Below are 8532 nucleotides of genomic sequence, written 5' to 3' on the forward strand. Positions count from 1 at the left end.
CTTAGAGTAGATTTTAAAAAGTGAATACTATGCGTTCTTCATTAAAGTAGTCAGAGAGTGATTTGATAAGCTGAGAATCCACAAAAGTAAGGAGGTCTTGTTTTGAAAGATCCAGGTGAGCTGAAATACATGCATAGAGATACATGGTACGCATACAGGAAGGTAAAAGCCGCCAGCAGTTTGTCTGTAAAGAGCAGGGGAATTGATTGCCATCCAGAAAATATTGCCTTGTAGTTTGTGAACCATACACAGTGATTTAAGAGCAGTAAGATCACCCAGCCTGTACAGAATGGTATTTTTGTTCAGAAGTGTTTTCTGCCAATCCCTGAAGCAGAATCATTCACCTGTAAGGATGAGTTTTATCTCCAAGTCCCAGTCCCGTTGAATTGATGTTGATGTGCCAAGATGATGTTCTGGTGATTGTTATGAATTGTTAGTTGTTATGGATAGAGTTTCCCATTGTCTGTGACAGGTTCAATGTAGGAATCAGTTCAGTTAATTTCTGCAAAATTCAGATCAGACTTTCCAAAAAGTTCCAGTCTGCTCCTGCCAAGCCTGGTGGAGAACTCGGTATTCATTCTTCAATGTAAACTTCTGCTGGGAACTAAACTTTGCTGTAGCTACCCACTTCGGTATTGTTTTGAAAAAGGCTGACCTGTAGTGGCAGTGACTTAAGTAGTCTGAGCTGCGCCTTCCTTCCTTTTCCTTGGTCTGACAATACCTTTGGAGAACAGCTGAGAAAATCTTTCATTTCTCCCTATGGCTTATTTGTTCTGTTTGCAGAGGCAGTACTGAGGCATGATGACCTGTAAGGTTTGTGTAGCCAGGATGTAAGAGGGGAAAAAGGTACTGCCTCCTTTGACAGCAGTATGTGTGTTAGGTCAGCCTTGAGTTCAAGCAGAGAGTTAGGTAGTAATCCCAGCGTGTGTAAAGTTGGTGGCAAATCTCTATTGATTTCAAGGAGATCAAAATTTATTTTAAAAATCTCGATCTTTTGCTGACATTAATTTTCTGGGATACATGAATTTCACCGTCAGTCAGTGCTAAAACTGCTTTTAAATGTCTAGGAATAGAGGGGTTCTTTTGTCTGTTTTATAAAATGGTAATGCTGAAATAACATTTCTCCAGGTGCTAGTTAAAATGTAGAATTTACAATCTAATTTACAATCTAAACACAGAAGAAGCATGTAACAAGAATATAGCATAATGTGTATGATGAATGAATTATGTTTGAATAGATAAAAAACACTCTCTGTTCTGTAAAGAGAGAATTTTTTGTAGAGAAGAAGTAAGCAGAAGGAAGGATACATTTCATCTGCTGTGATTAGGGCAATTGCAGCAGCCTATAATAACTAAATTAAATAGTAGACCTATAGAAATCTGTGGCCAGGAAGGGGTATGGTGGTGGGTTTTTTTCTCTTGTAGAGTGCTCTTGTCAACCCTGCATTCCAGACATTGCTGCAAAGAATTATTCAAAGGAGAGTCATGAATGATTTTTCTGTTCTGCTGACAGATACCTCATTAGTAAGAAAAGAAAGATTTGGGTGTATTGAGGTTTTATTTAATATTCTTCTGTGCCCAGAGTTTAGATCTGCAGGGAAAGGCTGATAGTATCTGTAACAAGCATTAAAAAGCCTGAACAGTGGAAACCCTTTGGAAGGATCAAAATGAGCTGTCACACAGACCTTGACAGTTTAGATGCCCTAAACGGGTTTTTGGACACCTACTGCATGATATTCTGTCTGCTTGGCAGACAGAGATGCCCACAGACTCCTTGTCTGTCCCTCACTCACTTTTTTTTTCTTTCCTTTGTGAGGCTGTAGGCCTTTGTCATGAATGCCCTGGTTGGGGCAGTGTCTGGTTTGTTCATTTCTTTTGAAATGTGTTTTGTGGCTTGTTTGATGTGGGTTCTTCTCCTTTTGTGTGCCCATGGTTTGCAAGCTGATGGATTTGTTCTGGAGGTGAAGGGCACCCACTGCCTGCGTCACTGTGCAGCCTGAGGGAGGCTGCTGCAGGGCCCTGCTGCAGATCTTCCAGGCCCAGGCGGTGTCCTGTACTTTGGTGTTTTTTCTGACTGGCAGTGTTCTGGGATGAGCTGGGCTTTTACTGTTAGCAAAAGAAAGTCCCCTCTCCTCCGAGTGGAGTCACAGGTTTTTCCTTAGTTCCAGCTCTGGCAAAACAAGGATGAGAAAGTTGACCTATGCTGTCCTCAGGTATAGGTAGGATGCATGGCTGATGCCTTGCCATGATGCACGGGAGCAGACAACGCAGAAGCAGCAGCATTCGAGAGGTGGTGCAGGCAGCCTGCCTGCCCAAACCCACGGCCACTTGGCAGCAGCACCATGGCAGAAGCACACCCAGCCAAGTTGTGAGCTGGCAAGCTGCCCTCCATTCAGGCTTGGACTGCAGGCAGCCAAGTGACCAACAGCTGTGGCTGTGAATAGCAGGAGGGCGTTATTCCAAGAACAACACGATGAAAATCTTCTTCAGCTATGTCTAGAGGTTTTTGTGGCTCTTCCAGAGACTTGTCTGAAGGTAACTGGAAGGTGGAAGGTGCCTGGATGTAGCCATCCCTTTTGAACCCCATCCACTGGGATTCCCCAGTTACTGGCTGAGAGCATGTTGCTGCTCCATCTGTGGCTGCAGTAAGCAGGACTAGGGCAGTATTTGCGTGAACACATTGCTTGAAGTTTTCAGTTACAGCAAGGAGAGAATCTGTTATTTCTCTGCTCTTTGTTTCTACTATGACGGACAAATGGAGCTGTAAGCACTTGTCTGCATGGTGGAAATGTTTTCTACAGCATTTCTGCTAATGACCAATCAACGACTGATCTTTAAGGCTGAGGTGCTCAAATGAATTAATTGTACAGATGTCAACAGAGTCTTCAGATCCCTGACCCTTTGTGCAGTCCTCCAGATGCCAGTCATGGTTCTTACTCACATTCTATCTCCACAGGCTCCTAAAACCTGGAAACGTGTGCTAGGAAGAACCTCAGCTGCATCCCCGAAATCCCCAAGCAGACAAAAAACCTGAAATGGATTTTTGAAATGACACGCAGCCAAACAATAAATTTATAATTGGGGTTTGCATTGGAGAGGTTTCATTTTAAGTGCAAGCATGCATAAGGCAAATGCTGAATGTCCTAAGTGAAATCAGCTAGGGAGTAGAAGAAAGTCCCCCAAAATTCTGCCTTTGGAAGCTCCAGGTTGTCACCATCTATGCAGCCACATTTCTTATGTGCATGTAGAAGACAGAGAAGTGATAATCACTCATCTGTTGGAGAAAGTTAATGTTGTGGAATAGACTTACGATCTATTTAAAGGCATTTCTGCAGCAACCTAAGAGAGTCTGACTCCAGCACCTCTCATCAGCTGTCAGACAGTTGGGATTTCCTGGCTTTGGAAGTGCTTGTGCTCCTAGAAAATGGAGCTGGAACAGAGCATGAGCCAAGCTCCCTGCTGACCACACTGCTTCTCCCATGAATTATCATAGAAGCACTTTGACAGCTTTCTAGTTATGACTCTGAGAAATAAAAGCTTGTCCGACACTAGTACCTTTAGGCTTCTTATCTTCTGGAGAAGTACCAACAGCTGGGCCAGAAGAGTCACCATAAGGCTCATACCTCTTACAATCTTTATCTTCTTGTCTGCTGAGAGGCAGGATAACATCCCAGGCAGGCTTGGGAGTGCTGATTGTAGGGGTGACTTAATCCTAACTGTGCACGGAGGAGCTTCCTTGGGCCTTTTGGTGGTTGCTGCTGCTCTTTCTCTGCTGACAGGTACAGACCTGACCAGCTGGAGCTAAGTACTTTACTGAGAATATTTAAACATGGGAAAAATTGGCTTTGTAAACCAAGTTATCTGTGCTTTCACAGGGTTAAGGAATGTCTGCACTGATGCAGCTGTTGTCCAGCTGTGTTCAGCTAAACCAAAGCTCTGCTCATCTCAATAGAGAAGCCAAAGGCAGATCCTTACAAAGACAGAAGATTATGATGAACTGGGAAGGTTGATCCCTTGAGGAAGAAAATCAACTTTTTACACAGGTAGATAGTGATAAGACAAAGGGGAATGGTTTTAAATGAAGGAGGGGGGATTTAAATTAGATTTCGGAGAAGTTTTGGTGAGAGAGTGGTGGCACAGACAGCCCAGAGAAGTTGTGGATACCCTATATTCAAAGTCAGGTTGGGTAGGGCCCTGGGCAGTCTGATCTACTACTCGATGTAGTGGCTCACAACTCCGCCTGTTGGCAGGGGGTTGGAGCTTCATGACCCTTGAGGTCCCTTCCAACCCAAGCCTATGGTTCTTTGTAGCGTCCCAGCTTCAACCAACAAACTTAGACATGAGCTGATCTATTATGAAGTAACCAAGGCGTAGTGAGAATCATGTAAGATTGTGTCTGTAAGGAGGAACTACAAAATTAATAAGGCACCAGTATCTCCTTAATTACAAACACATGGCAGTCATTAGATAATATCTAGACTGAATTTAAGTTCTAAATATTTTCCTATGAAATACAGTCTGGATTGCATAAACGTAAGAATGAGAAATATGTGTGTCAGTAGTTCACTGGTGAAAAAATGGATGAGTTGTAGTGGATTGGAAAGAGGAAGTCTAAAACACTATCAAAAAGCATCCTAGTGCTTTTGATGATACACTGAGTGTTTTAAAGCTAATATAAAATGTAATTTTTTTGTGAGGGGGATATTTGAAAAAGATGGGTAGGTGATACAGTTACCAAGTGGCTGTAGACCTGCACACAAACATGCCTTGTTTGTACTCTTCAATAATTTTGATAAGCTCTTGCTGTTACCACCATTAGCAGGATGGGCTCTTTGCATCATTGTCCACTGATACTGCTGGGCGGATGTATCTGTATGTTGTAATCACAACTTCAGTGTGCCAAGGCAGCAGGTGGGAGCTTGCAGACCCAAGGAGCAAACCAGGTCCGGTTCATGCAGCATTTTACGGGGTTTTGAGCAAACAGCAAGAACCATGCCAGTGCTGTTCCACAAGCGCAGGAGTTATTTCCACCTAGGTAGAGTTAGAAGGGAGTTAAAGATGGCAGGCTGCAGCAGCTTATAGGGAGTTCTAGTGAAAAGCAGCCATGTAACAGTGCTGTGAAGCATTCATTAGAGTCATTTGGGTTGAGAGTTTGGTAGTGAGGGTTTGCAGTGCTCTGGAAGGTCTCTGAGTGGTGTGGCTGGAGCCTGTCTGATGATGTGGGCAGTGCAGCATCACCTGTGAGGAGCATGGGTGTCCCAGTGGGGCAATTGGGTAGTCTTCATAGGAAGTGCTAAAATAACACTGTTTTGTTTTAGAATTCATGTTAAATTTTAGAGTCAGAGAATGCTGTGTATCTATGAGATGACCAGCTTCTTGACTTCTGAGGTCAGGAGAGGGATATCCACAGCTTTCCAGGATGCTTGATGGAGCATGGTGGTGGGGTATTCATGGAGGTAAAAGCAATGAGTTGTGTTCCCTGCTGGTGTGTGGCCAGCATGATCACCATGTGTCGCATCATCGTGTTTCACTGCAGATGCCTTCAGATGGGTCACTGGCTGCATCTTACTGTGGTGCTGTGTAAGTCATTGTAATGCTGCGAGGCAACTTTGATGAGTGTATTTCTGATTATGATTTGGAAGTTCAGTTTCATCTACTCCTTACACCTCTCAAAACAGCTCTAATCTTGTCTGCTTTTGTTTTCTGTAGTGCACTGCTTTAATGTCTTGCCAGAAGAAAATATGCTAAAGGTTAAAGCAGTATCTTAAAGGCTATGACAAACACAATCAGTTCTTTTCTTAAAGCTTTAATTCTAGGAAACACTATTGAGTGGAGCATAAATTTGAAATGAGTTTTAATATGAAAATCTTTAGAACAAAAGTTTACTCAGAGGTTATTGATTTAATTATAGTTGCATTAACCACTTCCTGGTTTTGGTCATGTGTTCAAGTCAAGTGGGTTTTTTCCACTTGATGTGAGTTCAGTCTGTTGAAGCTGCATTGTAAATGGATGGGATTCCCTTTGGTTGGCCAGAAGAGCAGTGATTGCGACTGAAAATTGCTGTACAGAGAAGGCGAAGGTGTTAATTTGTCCACAGTTTGAACGTGTGCATTCCTGGCACAGAACGCCCTGACAATCATTTTACATCAGCTACTCCACAGAGCAGAGCAGGACAGTGTCATTGTGCCTTACAGCTGGTGTCAGTTCAACTTTTAATTTAAATGTGCTTGCAATACTGAGCAAGGACAGGCAGTCTTCTGTTGCCTGCTGCACCTGTCTGTGCCGCTATAGAGGTTGGGCTGACTGGTTTTTACTTGGCACCATCTCAGCATATTGGATAGTTATTTCTTTGAATATAGTGCAACAGTATTCCACACAGCTCTTTGCAGCTCTAGGGAAGTCACGCATGTGGATTTGTTAAGGACAATAGCATTGCCTTGGTGAATTTTTCCATAACAGGAGGAGATGGACAGGCTGTGCTCCTTAGAAGTACTATGCCAGTTACTTGGGATTTTGTGATGTGCAGCCACTCAGGCTGGCTGGCTGTTGTGCCAATGTTTGTTAGGTTTCCTTTTCTTTCCTTTTTTTTTTTAAATCCACGGTTGTCTCTTATCAGAAAGTGAAACATTTGCTGATCTGATTTCTTATTCATTGCCATCTCCCCAGCCTAGCAGCGTGGCATCACACATCATTCCTAACAGTAGAATTCAGAGGAGCAGGAGCAGAAGGACACGAAGGGCTAGAAGGAGAATTGCTGTGCTACAGTGCTACAGTCTCTTCTGAACAGATCTTGGTTTGCTGGCTCAAACAGAACGTGCATCTCCCCTTTCTCTCCTTGCTGTAGATGAGAGGCATAGCTATAGGACTGACAGTCTTCTTCCTTGCTGAGATCCAACCAGCCAGGAATTGTGAGACATCCTTCATGAAGCTGTCCCCCATCACTAGCTTACTGCCTTGCATAGAGCTTGGAGCCCACCAGCCACCATCAACATAAAGTGGTCATGCTTCAATTTTGACTTTGAACATACAAGCTTGAAGGAAGCCACTGTCAAGTAGTTTTCTCACATGGAATCTGTCATCCCGTGATCATTGTTTCTTGCATCTCTGTTCATGTATTCCTTTTTCTACACTCTTTCTTCTTCTTGTTGCTATGGTAAAAGCTTGCCTAAAAAGGAAGAATTATAACAGTAAGATCCACTGACCTACAAAATAATTAGAAGATAGCTGCTCCATACAAAGCTCTGGTTTTAAAGTCACTAGTGGAAAATCTCTGATGGAAATGGGAGATGACCAGAGTAAAGGGATAATGTACGTGGATTTGGACTGAGCCAAAACTCCTGCTTCTGATCAGTGAATCTGTATAACCGATTTCCTTTAAGAAGGAATTTTCTGTGATGATAATGTCCACAAAGTAGTGGGCATTTAAGAAAAAAAAGCTTTTTTTAAAATTATTTCTGTTAATAACCTTCCAGCTTCAGTGTGCTTTTCTCCTCTGCATACATGAATGTCATTGATAGGGTGTTGTATTACAGTGGCTCGGCCTTGCTGGAGGCATGGTCCTTCTCTGATGAGCTGATTTTAGATGAAATGAAAACCAAAACATGAATTCTTTGGTTCACCTACCAGAGTATAAAAATGGATGGTCTCATTAATGATTAACACAGCAGATGGTAGCTCAAAGGAGGTTTGGAAGAAAACACTGCAGTATCTGTCTCCTCCAGTAAATATATTGACTTAACAGCTTTCTGTGCTCATCCTACCTTATTTCAGTATACACATTTGAATCCCAGCAGACTGGATCTCTGCTGTTAGACCTGCTTTAAGATGAGTGAAGATACATTAGTTCATAGTTGCCTCAGACAAGCTTTTGCAATTCTGTTGTTTCTTACTGGTTTGCTGTTCCGTGTGATGTTAGTGGTGGTTTTCAGAAAGATTTTTCTACTTCAGTCCAATGAGGCATCTAAGCTTTCTGATGTCTTTTCACCCACTGCGAGGTTAAATCAGTAGAACATGAGGAGGCAGCCTAAGGATGTGAGGAAACAGCCTTAGATTGAGTCAGGGCAGATTTAAGCTGGATGTAAGGAAGAATTTCTGTATGAAGAGAGCGCTTACCATTGGAAAAAGCTGCCCAGGAAAGTGGTACAGTCACCATCCCTGCAGATATTCAAGAGATGTGCAGATGTAGCACTAAGGGATGTGGTTTGGTGATGGAACTCAGTAGTGTTAGGTGATGGTTGGATTTGATGATTTTAATGGTCTTTTCCAACCTCAGTGATTGTGTGATGGAATAAACATCGACAACTTCATGAACATCGCTTCTGACATATTGTTTTATTATAATATAAATGCTAAACTATATGTATATAAATAATGGCTGCAAAGTGTTTACTCCACAGTGTTGGATTCCAGTATATATGGGCAAATTCTAAAACTCTAATGAACCAGCCTTTCAAAAGAGGTAGAGGGATATTTTTAGACGATTTTCCAGAATGTGATTATCAACTTAGCACTGAAGAAATAGAAGTGTTTAAA

General features: G+C 42.5%; 1 protein-coding gene across 3 annotated transcripts in view; it reads left to right on the plus strand.

Moving 5' to 3' along the window:
• The first annotated feature begins 3897 nt into the window (after positions 1-3897).
• Positions 3898-8532, plus strand: part of SRGAP1 (SLIT-ROBO Rho GTPase activating protein 1) — a 77002-nt gene continuing 72367 nt past the window's right edge. The window contains exon 1 of one of the 3 annotated variants that reach the window (XM_031553502.1): positions 3898-4043. The gene's annotated coding sequence lies outside the window, so the exon portion shown is untranslated. The remainder of the gene's footprint in view (positions 4044-8532) is intronic. The other 2 variants (XM_031553497.1, XM_031553498.1) reach the window with 2 other exon arrangements.

This window comes from Meleagris gallopavo, chromosome 1 (assembly GCF_000146605.3).
Source record: "Meleagris gallopavo isolate NT-WF06-2002-E0010 breed Aviagen turkey brand Nicholas breeding stock chromosome 1, Turkey_5.1, whole genome shotgun sequence".
NCBI lineage: Eukaryota > Metazoa > Chordata > Aves > Galliformes > Phasianidae > Meleagris > Meleagris gallopavo.